Raw genomic sequence first — 21,739 nt, forward strand, 5'->3', positions numbered from 1 at the left:
GTGCTTTTAGACACACCCATAGATCTGGACACACCCATATAGGTACAATCCCCGCTGAAATTTTCAGTTTCGCTTCATTTCATGGAAAGTAGGGTGATTTCCTTACCCAGAGGCGGTTGCAGTACTTCCAAGATTGCTTTCATGACTTCACTTTCTACTGAAGTCATAATTCCGAGAGGGAAATTTAGAGAAAATGTGAACTCAAGCTGAGGTGATATTCAGCCTGTTTAACAGGCGGGGAAAAGACCGAATCAGTACTGGATGGTACATGCAGTACCTTGCATTCACCATTTTCCATGTCACATCTACATGATGGGATAGTAAGTCCAACTTCATGAGTGGGATCTTCCAATTTGCATGTGACAACAACTTTGTTCTTCATAATTTATGCTACATCAGTTTGATATTATGGAAACAAAGTTATAATATATTAATATTATGTATGTAACTAGAACAATACACCTTAAGAGTTTAAAGCAGCTACCTCACAGAAAGCTACATCAAATATTTATCTTATTTCTTATTTTGTGTATATAGCAGAAGACTGCACAGGGGATCCAAGGCATCAAGGGGTCTGTGCAACACACTAACCTACTATCAGGCACTGACTCATCGGACCATGCCAGTCCTCTAGGATCCAGTGAGCAACCTCAGGAGCCCGAGTGAGGCGCTGTGTCCGTTGTCATGGTGTTAACATGGTGAGTCTACTGCTCCAATATCCCATGGAAGTTAAAGAATGCTGCACTGACCTGAAGAACATGAGTGCGGGGCCTTCTTCAATGAAATCGGTTGTGATTTCTGCCAGAGTTGCTTTGTTTGCTTTCTTTTCACATGGAGAACGTTGTCGGACATAACTATTATGCATAATTATAATTAGCAAACCCTGCACTGTCCTCTATGGACACACATGCTTTTTATGAAATATTCCTGGTGCACAGTTGACACTGTGGTTCAGGAAATATTAAATGCCTGCTCAAATTCAGAAACAGATTATCCCATCCTCCTGGAACCCGCTATCATTCCTCATTAGAACTCTGATAATTTATGTCACTGTGCCACGAGCACCCAGTTCCATGTTCATCCTCACTCACAAGTACACACTTCAGAACTTATAGAGGTGTGGGGGTTCCCCAGCCATCCCCTGAGGTTGATCAATTTACATAATGTTATCCCATGACGTTTAAAACTCTTGTTTTAAAACTGAATAAAAAAAGACTTTAGTTAATAATTATTATAAGTCATTAAGTAAGTACTAAAATAACGTGTCCCATTTCTCACTTCACTGTTCATTGTCCGTCATCTAGGTACAACTGATGTTTTGTACTGAGCACATACAGACTCTCACATTTTTCAAAATAAGCCCCCTCTGTTGATGTCAACAAAGATTGGACATTAAGCAGGACCACATGCAGGTCTCAGTGACCTATTTGGGACTGGAGTGTCACTGAAATTACAAGGTCTAATAAGGCTGTGTACTGCGATCACCAGAAACGTTCCAACTCTCGCTGTGATGGCGTGAACTACACAGTTACTAGAAAGAAACCTTAACAAGTGATTTATCTTAAATCAACTCAATATGTTTAATCTTTCTCATGATGGGAATGAAATCTAAAAGTCTAAAATCCAGGCTTAAAACTTCCCTTTTATTTTGTCTCATGGAAACTCTGGATATCGTTTATAGTGAAATATATATTTTTATTTCTTTTTCACACAGTAATTACAATAAAAACACAGTATTACAATAAAAACAGTTGCCCCATCAGCAACCAAAATGGTTGAGAAAACAAAAGAAGGTAAAATGGGAAAACAACAGCAAAAACTACAAAATGATGATAAAAAAAATACAACAATAAAATGTAGAATGCCCAGTGTAAAACCCTGAGTTAACCCACTATTTTATGTTATGGTTATATATGCAATAATGGTTGCTATTGAGAATTTTTAATTTGATCTTTACACAGCATACACCTCATAAATTTTTTCTATAGTATGACCACACCATATCCTTTATCCAATGGCCAAAGAGAGGGGGAATAGTGCTTTTCCAATGTACCCTCTCAGAAAAACTGTCCCTGTGGTGGTACCCTCCAGGTACATATACATATTCAGTATATTTAATTAGGGAACATAAGTGTACCATATAAGCTGTGTTGATTTCAAAGGCCCCATTCATGTCCAGGACTTACTTTTTGCTTTTTATTTTACACAGTTCAATGTGATGTACCTTTACAGAACACAACTAGATTTTAAAACCTCTGTTGCAGTTTTAAAAGTGCATTTACATTGTTTGCTTGTACCTTAAGAATCAATAATGTAGCTGTACCTTTTTTTCTAACAGTGTAACCATTAAACTTTAAGAGAGGCACACTTTGATTTTCCACACTTTTAATGGTTGGGGGTGTACACCCAGATTTGTATGACACTGGCGAGATATGCACATTTATATAATCTAATATAAAATTTGCACTCTACGTTCCTGAAATAAATGTGATAAACAAAAATGTGGAACATTTGGAGATATCTGTAAAAAAAAAAAATATAATCTTAATTATATCACAGATAAAACTTAACAAATACCATCATGACTATATTCAGAGCAGCAATAACTCAAGCCAATCAATTGTGGATTGTCTGGGGCTCTGGCTTCTGCATAAGTCTTTGTGGTCAATACTGTCCCTCACAATCAGGTCTGTGGACTTGATAGGCTCAGAGATCTGTGGTCTGGCCATATTCAGGGTCTGCACAAGCTCGGAGATCTGTGGTCTGGTCATATCCATGGACTGCATGATATCAGAGGTCTGTGGTCTGGTGACATGGACAGGGACGTGACATGACTGGTGACATGACAGGGACTGCATGACCTCAGGGGCTCTGGTCACATTCAGGGAGTGCACAAGCCCAGGGACCTGTGGTCTGGTCACATCTTTGGACTGCACAATCCCAGGGACCTGTGGTCTGGTTACATCTTTGGACTGCACAAGCCCAGGGACCTGAGGTCTGGTTACATCTTTGGACTGCACAAGCCCAGGGACCTGAGGTCTAGTCACATCTATGGACTGCACAAACCCAGGGACCTGTGGTCTGGTCACTTCTATGGACTGCACAAACCCAGGGACCTGTGGTCTGGTCACATCTTTGGACTGCACAAGCCCAGGGACCTGTGGTCTGGTCACATCTATGGACTGCACAAACCCAGGGACCTGTAGGCTGGTCACATTCAAGGACTGTGCAAGCCCAGGGACCTGTGGTCTGGTCAAATCTATGGACTGCACAAACCCAGGGACCTGTGGTCTGGTCACATTCAAGGACTGTGCAAGCCCAGGGTCCTGTGGTCTGGTCACATTCAAGGACTGTACAAGCCCAGGGACCTGTGGTCTGGTCACATTCAAGGACTGCACAAGCCCAGGGACCTGTGGTCTGGTCACATCTATGGACTGCACAAGCCCAGGGACCCGTGGTCTGGTCACATCTATGGACTGCACAAGCCCAGGGACCTGTGGTCTGGTCACATCTATGGACTGCACAAGCCCAGGGACCTGTGGTCTGGTCACATCTATGGACCGTACAAGCCCAGGGACCTGTGGTCTGGTCACATTCAAGGACTGCACAAGCCCAGGGACCTGTGGTTTGGTCACATCTTTGGACTGCACAAGCCCAGGGACCTGTGGTCTGGTCACATCTTTGGACTGCACAAGCTCAGAGACCTGTGGTCTGGTCACATTCACTGAGTGCACAAGCTCAGAGGTCTGTGGTCTGGTCACATCTATGGACTGCACAAGCCCAGGGACCCGTGGTCTGGTCACATCTGTGGACCGCACAAGCCCAGGGACCTGTGGTCTGGTCACATCTATGGACCGTACAAGCCCAGGGACCTGTGGTCTGGTCACATTCAAGGACTGCACAAGCCCAGGGACCTGTGGTTTGGTCACATCTATGGACTGCACAAGCCCAGGGACCTGTGGTCTGGTCACATCTTTGGACTGCACAAGCTCAGAGACCTGTGGTCTGGTCACATTCACTGAGTGCACAAGCTCAGAGGTCTGTGGTCTGGTCACATCTATGGACTGCACAAGCTCAGAGACCTGTTCTCTGGTCAGATCCGTGGACTGGCTTAGCTCTGAGACCCATGGACTTGTCAGATCTGTGGACTGGGCGAGCGGAACATGAGCTGCATTCTGAGCCGATACACCAGGAGCTGAGGAGACATGTAAAAGTGATTACTATCTGAAAACACATTGCAGTGCTGCTGGAGTTAATAAACACCTCATTGTCACAGCTGGACAGAGAATAACAAACTAAACTAAAATATAAAGCCAACACCCGTGCTGTCGGTGTAGCTGATAACATGGACAGTGAGTGCAGAATCTTATATAATAATAATAATAATAATAATAATTATAATATAATGTCTTAAGCACATTATAAAATGCACTTTATACTGACACATAGTGGCCTGAATGTGTTAGAGATTTTGAGGAGTTTGGTGTGTTCTCCCAGTGTCCGCATGGGTTTCCTCCGGGTGCTCCGGTTTCCTCCCACAGTCCAAAAACACATGTTGGTAGGTGGATTGGAGACTCAAAAGTGTCCGTTGGTGTGAGTGAATGTGTGTGTGTTGCCCTGTGAAAGACTGGCGCCCCCTCCAGGGTGTGTTCCCGCCTTGTACCAAGTAATTCTGTGTAGGCTCCAGACCCCACCGTGACCCTGAACTGGATAAGTGGTTTCAGACAATGGATGAATGAATAATATTTTCAATTTTGTGGTGCTAAAAATCTTTGATTGCTCTTTTAAGTGTCATCATGTTATATATATTTTTTAACATATTGTACATTTTTAACACCAATAATCAAAAACAGACTCACTGATAATGTCCTGCACTTTCCCCCACACTCTGAACTGCAGGTTTCCCAGATATTTGGCAACATCAATTTCTTCGGAGGATGGTTCTGGAAGAGTCAGTGTGCACTGGGCCCTGAAACAGTACGATTTTTTTTTTTGAAGAACCGAGCTTTGAAAATGAAACAAAATGTCAAGAGAAAGAGGCATCTGACTTACTTCTTCAGAGTTGTCTTAAAGTTCTGTTAAAATCAGAGGAAAAGCTCAGGATTAACAAAAATGCGCACTATAACATTCAGTCAACAGTTCTCGTGTGGTGAGGAATACAAGGCAGGAGCAGCACTAAAGTAATAAACTGATATTGTCAAAGGGGATATTTTCTGTCCCTTTTTCCACAAGTTAACACTCTTCACTGAGGTCTTAATAAAATATCTCTAACATGAATTAGTGGAAAATACCACAAGAGTCAAACACCATAGCATCTTTCTTTCCCTGTCTAAACAGCCCTGTTCCTTTTAAATGAGAATGAGCCTCAGTTCAGGGTTGGTAGGCCGTTCCAGATCCCCAGATGAATGTATTAATGCAATGAAAAAGGGAAAGGCAGAAGACACAGTGAGTGAATCACATCTCAGAGAGAGAGAGAGTTAATTCAGGAAGCCTGACCTTTATGAAATGGATGTCTTTAGAATTAAATTCTTTGCTTATGTCTTCAATGGTGTTAGAGAGAGACTGCATCTCTCTGTTTATTTTTTCAATGTGTTCTTCCAGCCTCTGTGTTCTCTGCTGCTCTTCTTCCCCCAGTGCGGTCAGCGTGGCTTTCTTTTCTGCTCGTAGCATCTGATGAAGTTTCTCAAACTCTCCTGTAATCTGTTTCCTTATGTGCTGAGCCTGTTGCTGAAATAATGAATGCAAGAAAACTCAGGTGAGTATAGGCTACAAGAACATGGGCACAATCTTTCACCTCAGATCATTTACAAAAGCATCGCTACAACTCTGCGCCTGAAGAACCTCATTCTCACCTTTATTTGGTTTATATTTTTTTGGCAGTTAATCTGTGCGTCCTGGACACTCTTCAGATTCACTTGTACACTCTCCAGTGCACTCTGAAGGACATTCTGAAATGAAAAATATTTGATTGTTGACTTGAACTTCTGTAAAATCAAACAGTAACAGAGTATTATTCTGATCTATATTTTATATTATATATACATTTATATGACTTTTACATCTCAATGACTGAATTAGAAAGAAGCCTCTTTAATTATTGTTAATAGTTTACAGATGTTCAGAGACAATATTAATGACTCATTTAATGTCCCATTTCCCCAATTACTGCTCATTCTTTCCATTCCTCCTACTTTCCTCTCCTTGATCCCTCCACCATCTTCCAGGGTAGGAGAGGAGGAGTAGAAAGGGAGGGGAGCACAGGAGCAGTAGCAAAGTTTTTGGAAGCACCCCTGATTCACAACTGAGGACGAGTCCTACCTTTAGTTGAGCCGCCATCTCGTCCACAGGAAGAAGAGTGTGGTTCTTGTGTTGGTCGCTCTGTTGACAAAGTGCACACAAAAGGAGCGACTCGTCCAAACAGTAGAATTTCAGCGCACTTTTGTGAGAATCGCACAGTATCTCGGGATCACCTCTGATGTCCCTTAAAAGCTCACTTATGTCTCTGAGAGCCAGGTTAACGGTAGGACCTGGAAAGCACCGTTTCCTGCAAACCGGGCACTCCTTAGGGCCTTTAGAGCTCCAGTACTGTTTAATACACTCCCTACATGCACTGTGACCGCACGACAGGAACACAGGATCCTTAAAAATATCACAACACACAGAGCATTTGAATTCCTCCTCAGTGAAAACTCGCTTACTTGCCATTTTGTGAAGACGTTGAGAGAGAAAAAAAACAAAGAGAATGCTAAAACAACAGTGTGTGGGAACGTAGTAGCATTTATATCCGTTTAGGACACACCTACGGACAGATAAGTGAATGTGAAAGTTTCATGGAAATTATGGGGGGTTTTTCATAACCCAGAGGCGATTACTTGTTGGAAGACCCCCACTTGAATGTTGTACAAAAAACCTCCTGAAGTTTCACAGTGTCACAGTTGATAAGTTGGATAAAATAAATGTATATTAACAGTGGTTTGATATGAAATGCATGGCATGCTATCACAGCAGGTAGTGTCGCAGTCAAACAGCTCCAGGGTCCACTACAATAGGGCTCCCCTATTGTAATTAATCACATTTTTAAATTGCACATTATTTTCATTTTTACAGCACTGTATTGAAAACAGTGGGCCAGGGAAGGGAAGGGGAGGGGGTTTCCTACCTTCCCCCAAAAGTTATACAGTGCAGTTTCTGCAGTGCTTGGAGCAGAGTAGCAATAACAGAGAGTCCCTCCGTATTACCGGTCAGTGAAGCATAACAATGATTTTGAAGCTGTAATTTTAAGGTAAAAATATTACGTGGTGTCCCTTTTAAAGTTTGCAATCTGTGAAAAACTTAAAAACATAAATATAAAAGGAATGGGGGCGGCACGGTGGCGCAGCAGGTAGTGTCGCAGTCACACAGCTCCAGGGGCCTGGAGGTTGTGGGTTCGATTCCCGCTCCGGGTGACTGTCTGTGAGGAGTTGGTGTGTTCTCCCCGTGTCCGCGTGGGTTTCCTCCGGGTGCTCCGGTTTCCTCCCACAGTCCAAAAACACACGTAGGTGGATTGGCGACTCGAAAGTGTCCGTAGGTGTGAGTGTGTGAGTGAGTGAATGTGTGTGTGTCTGTGTTGCCCTGTGAAGGACTGGCGTCCCCTCCAGGGTGTGTTCCCGCCTTGCGCCCAATGATTCCAGGTAGGCTCTGGACCCCCCGTGACCCTACAATTGGATAAGCGGTTACAGATAATGGATGGATGGATAAAAGGAATGAGAAATTATAATTGTAACATTCATTTTTAACTATCCAGTAAATGAATGTAATCTCAAATGCATTGCAAAGTTTTTTTTTCAGTAGTTAAAATTCTAGATATCTTCTATACTGCAAATATTTTTGTTTGTTTTTTCCAAGTAGCATCCTACTATACTAAAAAAGTTTCACAGAATGTCAACAGTAGCCTGAACTTAACAATAGTTGTGATGTCAAGCTAACAAGCAAGATTTATTATTTACAGAATTGACCATCATCATCATATACATTTTCTTTTCTGAAATAAGATAAAGGATTTTTGATGGATTACTATAAATGAATTCAAGATGGACTGGGGTAAGTAAAAATGAACAACATCATACTTCCAGTGGTCCTGTCAAATCAAAGGACACTGATTTGTCTTCTGGGTACTCTCTATATATATTGTCTTTAATGTCACACAAACTAACAATACATGTGTCCACAGAGATTCTAAGAGTTTAGGCCTTTTATTTTAACTGCAGACAGCTGCTAAAGAACAGGTGATAGCTCAGACTGAGGTGTAAAGGATGCTTTAAGCCCACCAACACTTCCTAATCAAAATAATGAACCATACACAAAATACAGCCTGTATTCTTCCTGTCTTTGTGTGTTCAAACTGAAAATGAATAAATGAGCCGGGGTTTTTTTTTCGTTTCCCCCCATTCTCCTGTCAGCCCTAGAACCAAACTAATAAAATGTACACAGACCCTGCCGCCACCACCAGTTCAAAACAACACGCAGCAAACCACGCATGCGCACTATATCGAATCGATTGGCCTTTTGCTCAATGCATCTTGCCTGTGAGTCCAGTGACGTATTGTAGAAAGTGTCTCACTTTCCAATTCGTGTTTGTAATCTAGAAGTCGTACCCGTAATAATTCAAGTCGTATCCTGCCACGGTAGCCTATAACGGACAGGTCCCAAAAATTTTCATCACCTTGGCTGGACCACTTTGTAGCCAGCTTAGAGGCTTAAAATTTATCAGAGGCTTTAGACTGTGAATGTGCCTTCACCCAAACCACAGGCATTATAAACTACAGGCATTATAATATCTGGCTTGACGGTGTCTGATGTTGCCGTTCAAGAAGGGCATACTTCTTCTGTTGAGGATGTGGAGCTGATGTTTGATAAATCCCAATTCTCATGATGATTACCAACAAAAGAGGCCATTGTGGTTTTTAAAGTTTGATTTACTTGTTCTGTAAAGTTGGTTTAAGGATGATAGCTGGTAGTCATCTTCTGCATTACTCCTAATTTCTGGCACAGATCAGTATGAAGTTGACTAATGAACTGGGGGCCCCGATCAAGACAATATACTTTGGCACAACCCATTGGGTGAAAATTTCATCCCGCAGCAACTGACATAATCGTGTAGTTTTACTGTCCTATGAGGGAAAAATCTCAGTCCATTTGGTGTAATAATCCACCACCACTCTCTAACAATCTCCCTCATTCTCTCAGGGATAAGTTACTAAAAGGGATTCGGTTAACTTCACTGTTAGGGTATAAAAGTTTTGTAGTAAAACACACAGAAACAAAATAATATCCTTTAGCAAATCTATTGTCTGAAACCAGTTGACAAGATTTACAGCAATCAAATGCCTAATCCCATGACACTAATCCACCCCAAGATTCTTTTAAAGTCCACAAATTCACATGTCCTTCAAAAGTCCTGGAATTACCCGGTCCATCAACGTCCCAAAAATCCTTATGGCTTCAGCAGTGAATTGCACAAAAAAAACATTACGGACAGATCTCGCCGGTTTGCAGGCCTGCTTCCAGCTTATCCATAGACCCACTAAGGGGATTCTCTTTTATTGATACACCTTCATCCTATGTTGGCCTATTGTAGGGGCCCCGGTATCCTTGACTAGAAACCTGCAGGTTGGAGCTCAGTGTTCGCTTTCATGAGGAGAAGAGTGTCTCCCAAAGCTTTTGCTTGATTTTGCGGCCCATGTCAAGGCTGTAGCACCTCTTCTCTCCGGCTTTGATTTTCAGCATGGGCTCCGCCACGGAGCGGTAAACACTCTGGTATTCGCTCACACCGTGTCCGTGCATCAACAACGGCTCGTCTGGTCCAGATATGCTCTCAGAGAGGCTGGGTCCATACAAACCCTCCATGGATCTCGGGTCAACACTCTCAAAGGTCTTGCCCTTATACATGATCTCAGTGTAGCTGAACGGGTAAATCGTGTCATCCACGAAAGCCATGTTGATGATATAGCATCTGGCGAGCTTTTTGGGTTTGGGTTTCCCCGAGTCCACAAGGTAATCCTCAAAACACTGGGACTGCCCAGCGTTCTTTTGGTGGCTACAGCGGCGGTTCTGAGATCTCACCACAGAGTCCTGTAACAGTGAAGTTCATAGGCGTAACAAACCGAATTCTTCGTACAACTGGTGTTTTAGCTTCAAAAATTATTTCCTGGTCTGAATTCACATGGAAAAATTAAACCAAACTTTTAAAAATAAATTTATTTTTGCACTTGTAACCTATAATTCGAACTGAATTGATACCTGTTTTTTTGTGCTAATTTTCCTATTATTAGTGTAAAAAATGAATTCCACACAGACGAGTCCTCACCTCTTCGGAGGCATCAATGGAGAAAATGCTGAAAACCGAAAGAAAATATGTCAAACTGCTGAATTAATCAGAGATAAATGCTTTTGCTGTCTTTTTGCCGTTCATACTGAATTCAGTATTGATCCGTCGACGCAGCGACATTCCTTCAGAACGTCCGACACTTTGGCGACGTGTCATAGTGGACCCGGCTGCCTGGACCGATTGTAGCTTCTGGAGATTCTGAGGCTGAAACTGTGCCCTATTCACTGTGTAGTGTAGTATTTTTAGGGTCCTACCACTTCGTAGTAGTGTTCAAAAACATGAACAATTTTCAATACATTCAAACAATCCCAGAATGCACCGCAAAAAAAAGTGGTATAAAACCCATATACACTCGCCGATAGATTACCCATAATTCACTATTCACTCTTAAAAATTAAGGAGCTACAAAGGGTTTTTTGAGTGATGCCTTAGAAGAACCACTTTTGGTTCCATAAAGAACCACTTTTGCTGTTACATTTAAATGGGTAAAGAAACTTAAAGGGGACATATTATGCAAAACTCAGTTCTGAGTGCTTTTGTATTTCCACTTGGGTCTCTACTGCCCCTATAAATACTCTACTGCTCTTAAAAACACTCCAAGCGAGAAAAAAAGCCACCCATCACTTTTCTGAGAGTCAGTTGAAAGATTTTGGTGTCAGGAATCGTATAATTCTTCGAGCATCTTTTGGATGGCTCCCTTATTGTAACGTGACACAAGGTAAATTTGCATAGAACCACCCTGGCATTCGTAAGGTGTTTCTGCAGGCAAAGCCGGACCGCCCTATACGCTCACTGTGCACGTTGAATACGACCCCGCGAACTAACGAAGACACCCCTCGTCTCAAGTTAGGGAGAGTTTGTGTATAATCAGAAGATGAAGAGAGACTATCCTTCAGGAAATGAAAAGAGGAAAAAAAGACTCCAGGAGACTGAGTTTCAGTGAGATAAACCTGTGACTGTTCATCTCAAGTTTGGCTTGTTAATAAGTAATAGTCCAGATGGCCAATCTGGGGCCGCAAAAGAAGCAGACGGAGCCACAGGAACAGGAGCAGCGGGGGTCGCCACAATCACAGAAACAGGAGTGGCAGGGGTCACCGCCATCATGGGATACGGAGCGGCCTGGATTTCCGCCATCGCAGGAGCAGAAGTGGCTGAGGAAGCCGCCGACACTGGGACAGAAGTGGTGAGGGTAATTGCCGCCGACAAGCAGTGGACAGAGGCAGCAGTGATCATCACCACCGGCATTGAAACAGAAGTGGCTGGAGGAGCCATAATCGGAAACAGGAGTGGCGGGAGGCGCCACGGACACTGGAGCAGCAAGCAGTCCTGCAACGAAATCAACGGAAGCAGGAGGCCCTGCATTGTCGTCCACGGAGGCAGGGGCTTGGGCTGCTTGAAGGGCATGTGCTGGAGCTGTTGAGGAATTGGGAGGTCCGATGGGGGCACTCATGAGGAAGTCCCTCAAACAAAGATCCCCATAAAGTGCACCCCTGTTAGCCTCACCTCCTCTGTCCTGAGGCTTGAGGCTAACAGCACCAACACTCAACGCCCCCCCAAAATTTTCCCCAGACCTGAAGACTACCTGAAGGTAGTCCTTCAGCTAGGGTGAGGCTCCAGCATTCTGCTTCTTCCGGCGCTGTTGTTTACGGGGAGAAGAGGACACTTAAGCCTCCAAATCATACCCCACTGGAGTGCCAGGACCCGAACGAAATGAAGTGCGTCGAATGGCATACCCAGCAAATGGATTTCACTCTACGTCCATATTTAGGTCTGTTCTTCTGTCATGTCTGGACAGGAGAAGACAAGCAGGTGGACGTACATGCAAGGAATCACTTTAATGATAAAAACAAAACTAACAGCAAAAACAATCACAAACTACATGAACTAAAACCCAGTAAACATTTAGCCGTTGATTCAACATTGAAATAATGTACTTGACTGCCGGCTAATCGTTTTCTTGAGGTTAAAAATGAAAGTTCAAAAAAGACGTTGAAAAGACGACAAACAGGATCACATTAAAGCCGTTATTTCAACGTTGAAATCACATACCTAAATGTCGTTCAATCAGTGTTTTTTTTTAAGGTTGAAAATGAAAGTTGAAAAGTCATTGAAACACAGACGTTGAAAAGACAACTATTAGAGTCACATTATAGATGTTGGGTTCAAATCTGACACTCATAAATATTGTGTTTTACATCTGGTTGTCTCAAGGCCTTATGATATCCTCCACACTTTGCACTTGAACATATAAAAGTGATGATCACTTCTTTCATTGAATTTTGAGTGTTTTGATGAACCTTGTTACACCTGTGGTCAAAAGTGACTGCCATAGGAAATGAATGGGTATCCAGACTATATTCATCCATCAGACAGAAAACATCCCCATACACACCACCCCAACCCACTCACTCTCACATACACATTTCAGACTGAACAATGTCTTTTGTAGGTACACATCTCTTTTCCGCGCTTTGGTTCCACAACATCCTTGATGTGTCTGCTTTCAATGCATATGTGGTGTGGACAGCCATCGACCCAACCTGGAATCAGGGGAAGAGTTTTCAAGAGCAGAGCTGGGAAAACCTTTGGTGACTCCTCTTATACAATGGTTCAGCACACTCCCCACACACCACCTACTCTGCCAGTCTGGTTAGGAGTGTGCAACCCAAGCCCCAGCCGCTGCCATGGCTGCTCTCCCCCAACAAGGACATGGGCAGAAAAGGAGGTGCTGTGAGCTCTGTGCCCCTAGAGACAACAAAACAAGCCTGAGATGCTGCAAATGTGGTGCCTATGTTTGCAAGGCCCACCCTGACCTGAATGTTACATGCCACTCGCGTATTAATTCACACACACACGACTTCATGTTTTTTACATATCATGTTGATTCATTCATTGTCTGTAACCGCTTATCCAGTTCAGGGATGCGGTGGGTCCGGAGCTGACCCAGGCGGAAGTGTTAATTATTTATTTATTTATTATTTTAAACTCTTCATTACTTTCATGTGGTAAGAAAATGTTATTGTTCCAGTGAAATCTTTACTTATGAATCTGAGTAATGTGCATACTATATGTGCATATATATGTTGTATAGTAATGAACATTTGGTGTATTCACTCTATACTTTAGAAGATGTTATTTGTCATGGTGTGACAAAATGTTAATATTGCGATAAATATCTAGATTGATCAATATAGAAAACCTTATTGTGAAAACATTTTTGTCCATATGGCCCAGCTCTACATACAAGTCTAGAATTTCACACAAACTGATAATACGTGTCCACAGAGAGTTTAAGAGTTTTGGCCTTTTATTTTAATGCAGAGAGCTGCTAAATAACAGGTGATAGCTCAGATTGACCAATGAGGTGTAAGGGGTGCTTTAAGCCCGCCCACACTTCCTAATCAAAATAATGAACCGTACACAAAACACGGACTGTATTCTCGTTCCTGTCTTCATGTGTTCAAACTGAAAATGAATGAATGAGCTGGGTTCTTTTCGTTTCTCCCATTCTCCATTCAGTTCTAGAACCAAATCTAATAAAATGTACACGGACCCTGCAGCCACCACCAGTTCAAAACAACACGCAGCAGACCAACGTATGCGCACTATATCGAATCGACTGGCCTTCTGCTCTATGCATCTTGCCTGTGAGTCCAGTGACGTATTTTCTCACTTTCCAATTTGTGTTCGTAATCTAGAAGTTGTACCCGTAATAATTCAAGTCGTATGCATAAGTCTTTATAATCGTTTATTTTTGAAGTCATATTCTTACAAAACAGACTTTTGTGTACAAATTAAATATTTATCTACAAAAGTACATGAGCATACACACCTTTATATTTGACAGTAATCTTACTCCATATTTTCATAGCCTGTGATTTTGAGTGTGTGTTACGCTGTGAAGGACTGGCGGCCCCTCCAGGCTGTATTCCTGCCTTGTGCCCAATGATTCCAGGTAGGCTCTGGACCCACTGTGGCCCTGAAAGGGATAAGTGGTTACAGATGAATGAATGAATGGATGAATGTTTTACTAGTTTTATTAGCCAGTGTTATTAGCTGTGTGTTGTGCCTTGAGGGATTATTGTAGTGTTGAGGGCTCAGCAATGGTGAAGTGGAAGCCAAGGGACCAGAGGAGTTTTATCTACAGACTGATCTACTGTGTACAATAGTTGCAGAGTGATTGGAGTGGGAGGTCTTAAAGAACTGAGATGCTCTAACAGAAAACAAATGTAATTTTTATTAAAGAAATAAGAAAAATAGAAGAAAAAAGGAGAAAAGAAGCTCTCAATGACTCCACTTGCGCTTCCTGCTTTTCTGCACCATGTTCCTCTTAGACTTTTGAGGCATGGGTTCTCTGCTGATGTCTACCTCGATATCAGGAGGTCTGCAGTTCACCGCAGGACTGGAGGAGTCCCCCTCGCTCTGGGAGATATCAGTGGATTTGGAGCAGAAGAGCGTCTCCCAAAGCTTTTGCTTGATTTTGCGGCCCATGTCAAGTCTGTAGCACCTCTGCTCTCTGGCTTTGGTTTTCAGCATGGGCTCCACCACGGAGCGGTAAACACTCTGGTATTCGCTCACACTGTGTTCGTACATCAACAACAGCTCATCTGGTCCAGATACGCTCTCAGAGAGGCTGGGTCCATACAAACCCTCCATGGATCTCGGGTCAACACTCATAAGGGTCTTGCCCTTATACATGATCTCAGTGTAGCTGAACGGGTAAATCGTGTCGTCCACGAAAGCCATGTTGATGATGTAGCGTCTGGCAAGCTTTTTGGGTTTGGGTTTCCCCGAGTCCACAAGGTAATCCTCAAAACACCGTTCTTTTGGTGGCTAAGGTGGTGGTTCTCAGATCTCACCACAGAGTCCTGTAAAAGTGAAGTTCATAGGCATAACAAACCGAATTCTTAGTACAACTGATGTTTTAGCTTCAAAAATTATTTCCTGGTCTGAAAAATTAAACCACTTTAAAAAAAATCGCCACTGGCACTGAAACAGAAGCGGCTGGAGGAGCCATAATCAGAAACAGGAGTGGTGGGAGGCGCCACGGACACTGGAGCAGCAAGCAGTCCTGCGACGAAATCCATGGAAGCAGGAGGCCCTGCATTGCCATCCACGGAGGCAGGGGCTTGGGCTGCTAGAAGGGCATGTGCCTGGAGCTGTTGAGGGTTTGGGAGGTCCGATGGGCGCACTCATGAACCAAAGATCCATATCTTTGAACCATAAAGTGTGCCCCTTTTAGCCTCACCTCCTCTGTCCTGAGGCTTGAGGCTAACAGCACCAACCCTAAACGCCCCCCCCTCCAAAATTTTCCCCGGACGTGAAGACTACCTGAAGGTAGTCCTTCAGCGAGGGTGAGGCTCCAGCATTCTGCTTCTTCCGGCTCCGTTGTTTACGGGGGGAAGAGGACTCCAAACCATACCCCACTGGAGTGCCCAGGAACCGAACAAAATGGAGTGTGCCGAATGGCATACCCAGCAAATGAATTCCTCGCTACGTCCATATTTAGGTCTGTTCTTCTGTCACGGCTGGACAGGAGAAGACAAGCAGGCGAACTTACACGCAAGGAATCACTTTAATGATAAAAACAAAACAAAACTAACAGCAAAACAAACACAACAAACTACATGAACTAAACCCCAGTAAACATTTAGCCGTTGATTCAACATTGAAATAATGTACTTGACTGCCATCTAATCGTTTTCTTGAGGTTAAAAATGAAAGTTCAAAAAGATATCCAAACAAAGACGTTGAAAAGACGACAAACAGGATCACATTAAAGCCGTTATTTCAACGTTGAAATCACATACCTAAATGTCGTTCAATCAGTGTTTTTTTTAAGGTTTAAAATGAAAGTTGAAAAGTCGTTGAAACACAGAAGTTGAAAAGACAACTAACAGAGTCACATTATAGATGTTGGGTTCAAATCTGACCGATTTACAACTTAAAACACTCATAAATATTGTGTTTTACATCTGGTTGCCTCAAGGCCTTATGATATCCTCCCCTCTATGCACTTGAACATATAAAAGTGATGATGACCTCTTTCATTGAATTTTGAGTGTTTTAATGAACCTTGTTACACCTGTGGTCAAAAGTGACTGCTATAGGAAATGAATGGGTATCCAGAATATATTCATCCATCAGACAGAAACCATCCCCATACACACCAACCCAACTCACTCACTCTCACATACACATTTCAGACTGAACAATGTCTTTTGCAGGTACACATCTCTTTCCAGCGCTTTTGTGCCATCTCCCATGTGAACCACAACTTCCAGACTAATCAGTGTATCATCTTCACACAGGTTAGAAGTGTGCAACCCCAGCCCCAGCCGCTGCCCTGGCTGCTCTCCCCCAACAAGGACATGGGCAGAAAAGGAGGTGCTGTGAGCTGTGCCCCTAGAGACAACAAAACAAGCCTGAGATGCTGCAAATGTGGTGCCTATGTTTGCAAGGCCCACCCTGACCTGAGTGTTACATGCCACTCGTGTATGAATTCACACACACAAGACTTCATGTTGAATTTGGTCTTCGGTTTATTTTTTACATATCATGTTCATTCATTCATTGTCTGTAACCACTTATCCAGTTCAGGGATGCGGTGGGTCCAGAGCCAACCTGGAATCATTGGGTGCAAGGCAGGAACACACCATGGAGAGGGCGCCAGTGCTTCACAGGATGACACACACACAGTCACACCTATGAACACTTTTGAGTCACCAGTCCACCTACCAACATGTGTTTTTGGACTGTGGGAGGAAACCGGAACACCCTGAGGAAACAAACGGGGAGAACACACCAAACTCCTCACAGGCAGTCACCCAGAGCAGGACTCAAACCAACAATCTCCAGGATCCTGGAGCTGTGCTACCTGCTGCGCCACACTACTTTGAGACTGTAATGAGGCTGAGGCTGACAAGTTGGTAGGATCCATCTGCAGGCTTTAATACCACAAATCCAAAAAGCAGAGTCAAGGGCAGAGCAAAGAGTTCAAAAACCAAGAACAGGAATCAGAAAAAACTAGGCAAACAGTTCCAAGACACAATCCAAAATCTAGATTCAAAAAGACAGGCTGAGATCAAAACACAACAGCGCAAGTAACTATGAACGCTTGGCTTTGCAAAAAAAAAAAAGACTTGCAATGCTTCGCAGTGAATCTCTGTGTGAGGGGAGTATAAGTAGAGGGGTTAATGAGATATTGGAAACAGATGCGTATAATGAATCTGTTGCTAAGGGCGACAGCTAATATTCTGGTGATGACCTCTGGTGACTGGGTTGGGTATTACACATGACAGAGACATTGTTGTCTACATCACAGCTAAGAATGTTGAATAAAAATTTGGTGGTGAAAAATGTTTTTTGTGCTAAAACAGAACAGTTAATTTTGACCAGGAACAGTAAATTAAGGGGCGGGAGGTGAACACAAAAGGACGGTTAAATAAAAACTCCCAAGGGTGGAATTTTTCCACCTGGGTCGGCTCCGGACCCACCGCGTCCCTGAACTAGATAAGCGGTTAAAGGCAGTGAATGGATGAACATGTGAAACTGAAAACGTTCCAGCGTTCCAACTGTTAAAAGCGCTGTTCTAAGCTTCAAATGGGTTAATTGCAGTATGATTATAGCTCAGCACTACAGACAAGTGTCATTTATTTATTATTTTAAACTCTTCATTAATTTAATGTGGTAAGAAAATGTTATTGTTCCAGTGAAATCTTTACTTGTGAATCTGAGTAATGTGCATACTATATGTGCATATATATGTTGTATAGTAATGAACATTTGGGGTTTTCACTCTATACTGATAATACATGTGTGTCCACAGAGTCTAAGAGTTTAGGCCTTTTATTTTAACTACAGAGAGCTGCTAAATGTGATAGCTCAGACTCACTAATGAGGTGTAAAGGGTGCTTTAAGCCCGCCCACACTTTCTAATCAAATAATGAACCGTACACAAAACACGGACTGTATTCTCGTTCCTGTCTTCATGTGTTCAAACTGAAAATGAATGAATGAGGTGGGTTTTTTTCGTTTCTCCCGTTCTCCATTCAGTTCTAGAACCAAACTAATAAAATGTACACGGACCCTGCCGCCACCACCAGTTCAAAACAACACGCAGCAGACCACGCATGCGCACTATATCGAATCGACTGGCCTTCTGCTCTATGCATCTTGCCTGTGAGTCCAGTCTTAAAAGGAGGTCTTAAAGAACTGAGATTCTTTAACAAAAAACAAATGTAATTTTTATTAAAAAAATAAGAAAAATCGAAGAGAAAATGAGAAAAGAAGCTCTCATTGACTCCACTTGCGCTTCCTGCTTTTCTGCACCATGTTCCTCTTAGGCTTTGGAGGCTTGGGTTCTCTGCTGATGTCTACCTCTATATCAGGAGGTCTGCAGTTCACCGCAGGACTGGAGGAGTCCCCCTCGCTCTGGGAGATATCAGTGGATTTGGAGCAGAAGAGCGTCTCCCAAAGCTTTTGCTTGATTTTACGGCCCATGTCAAGTCTGTAGCACCTCTGTTGTCCGGCTTTGGTTTTCAGCATGGGCTCCACCACGGAGCGGTAAACACTCTGGTATTCACTAACACTGTGTCCGTTCATCAACAACGGCTCGTCTGGTCCAGATATGGTCTCAGAGAGGGCGGGTCCATACAAACCCTCCATGGATCTCGGGTCAACACTCTCAAAGGTCTTGCCCTTATACATGGTCTCAGCGTAGCTGAACGGGTAAATTGTGTCGTCCACGAAAGCCATGTTGATGATCTAGCGTTTGGCAAGCTTTTTGGGTTTGGGTTTCCCTCTTTTGATAAGAAAATTTAAGCCCTTATAAAATACCAGTCTTCCCTCATATAGATGGGATAACACTAACAACAGTTACAAACTACTGGTCTTCCCTCACCTGAGGGGCTAGCAGATACAACACAGTTACAATTTCAAGACACTTATACTGACTCTTATTCCTTATATCCTAGTCTGCATAGGAAAAGGTTCTGCCAGAATTTGTCTTTAGTTCATAATGGCGTTACTCACCAAGAAGAATTCAGTATGCCATCCGGGTCACGGCACCAACTGTTTCGAAACTGGAGGTTCAGAGGTCCAGAGGTTTACCCAATTCAGTCTGTTCTCAGTCCAGTCTGTGACTGTTGCCAGTCCAGTCTGTTCCCAATGTAGTCTGACACCAAATATTTTAGAAGGGCCTTATATACATTGGAGAAATGGGGAGGGGAATAGGAAGAAGAAGAGGTGGGGTTTGAGGTGGGGTAAGAGTGAATAGGAGGTGTGAGACAGGAAGGGGGGAAAGGTGTGAGAATGAAAATCAGGGGAGGGGTAGGAGGAAAAATATGAATGGGAGGAGGGGTGATGGTCAAAGAAAGAAGGAGATAAGCTAGAAGAAGAGGTGTGAGGGGTATTATTAAAGACATAGTTTCTCTCAATCCCCCCTTTGTTTCTTCCTAATGGAGAATCACAAAATTGTATTATTACAAGTATGAAATGGTCAGAAGTTTCAACACTGTTTCCCTTCAGTCAATTTTTTGTAGCGCATGCCTCTACATGTCCTCAGCTCTGTAAGCATCAAATAGCCAAGATGTGTGCCACCATCTTAAAGTTTGGTTGAAGCCATAGACACTCAACTCTTCAGCCATTTTAGTTTTGGTCAGAAGTGCGAAGATCATTCAGACCATGCTGGGCAGGCAGGAGCACTGTCTGGCTCTGGTTTATCTGTAACCAACTAAAAAGAGATACTTCCACAATAAACTGTTCACAGGTGAGAAGTTTATCTGCAATTAAGTTATACTCTGCCCCACCATATGTACCTCAGAGGGGGCTGGTATGGTTCCACACAGTGTGTTGAAATCTTCACCAACGGGTGGCCACCACAGCCTAAAAACCATGGATCTTCCCTGAGGTTCTGTGCTTCACCCACCTCCTCTTACAGCTTTCCCTAGCAGTAATGTCTGGGGCAAAGTTGATCTATTCACAGTAAGAAATGTTTCCATGTTTCCTTACATTCATATGTTATAAACCCAGGAAAACTTGTCATGTTAGTTCACCATGAACCTTTGACCAGTATTTATTTTATGGCTACCTTCAGTATTTAACTAACGTTCCCCCTTTGGTTCAGACACCTTGGTTGCACTAAGGGAGTACAATATGACGTTATCCAAGTTAAGCAGATCGTATAGTGGTTTTGGAAATATCAGTGTAAGAATATTTTTGAGACCTAAGAAGGCCTTAAATATATCAAAATGTATTCAGGTAACAAGAGTTTATTAATATTAAACCTAAAAGGCAAATTCCTTCAAAAAGCTTTTCTTAATTATCATCTGCCTTAATTACATCAACCCAAAATATCTGAAAGGTGTGCTTGCAAATTAAATCAGTAAGTGCCCTTACATATGTATTAGGATTTCTTATTCTAAATCATCAGGGAATCATTAACATGAAGTTATTGAAGGCAAGTTTGTTGAAAAACATTGGTGAACTCTTCATCTGTGTCCTCAAGTAATGAAAAGTTTATAGAACACAGATGATCTTAAGCTGTTGTTGGTCAGTTTGATATCCCTGTGACTCCTAGCAGAGATTTGGATATCAAAGACAACTGCTCGGTGACTCCAAGCATTATCTTAATCATCAGTGACAACTGCTGATGCGAAGTTCCCTCAAAAGGAGCTCCTGCTGTGCTGCCCTGTGAAAAACCTTTAAGATTCATGTTCACCCCCACACCCTTTTTGGGGTTATCTGCCTGCTTTCTACTCTTGCAAAATGTCCATTGTTATGACAATAATGGCACTCATTCTTCTGGCTAGGGAACTTCTTACTGGAACCTGAGTTGGAACTGTTTCCTGAGAGGACATGTATGGAAGCTGGCACATGGCCTGGTTCTAAGTCAAGGTGTAGCTTGTCAAGTTCACTTTTAATTTTACCCCATTTAACATTATGCCAGTTAGGAAGTGATGTCACCAGGGCCTGTCTAAGGTCTGGTCTCAAAGATTATACCAGCTGTGTAAAATGAGGACCTTCATTTGTATTATCAAATTTGCCATTATTGTATGTATCTATACCTGAGTGACACAAGAAAACTCTTTCAAACCTTTCACAGAAATATGCAGCTGATTCTGCCTTTTTCTGCCTGCATTTAGTTATTTGGCCCCAGTCAGTAGTTTTGCGGCATTTGTGGCTAATCCAGTCATTGAAAGCTTTCTGGCCTTTGTCACCCAAACCATCCTGCACCTTTTAGCAAGATGTCTGCTCTCTGTTAAGTTGAGGACTTGACTTGCTATGGCCACAGCATTTTTTTTTCTGCATGAGATCTATACATTCAAGACCCATATGCTTTGGAGGTTTAAACCTTGGACAGGTTGTCCAGGG

This window comes from Hoplias malabaricus, chromosome 1 (genome assembly GCF_029633855.1).
Source record: "Hoplias malabaricus isolate fHopMal1 chromosome 1, fHopMal1.hap1, whole genome shotgun sequence".
NCBI classification, from domain to species: Eukaryota; Metazoa; Chordata; class Actinopteri; order Characiformes; family Erythrinidae; genus Hoplias; species Hoplias malabaricus.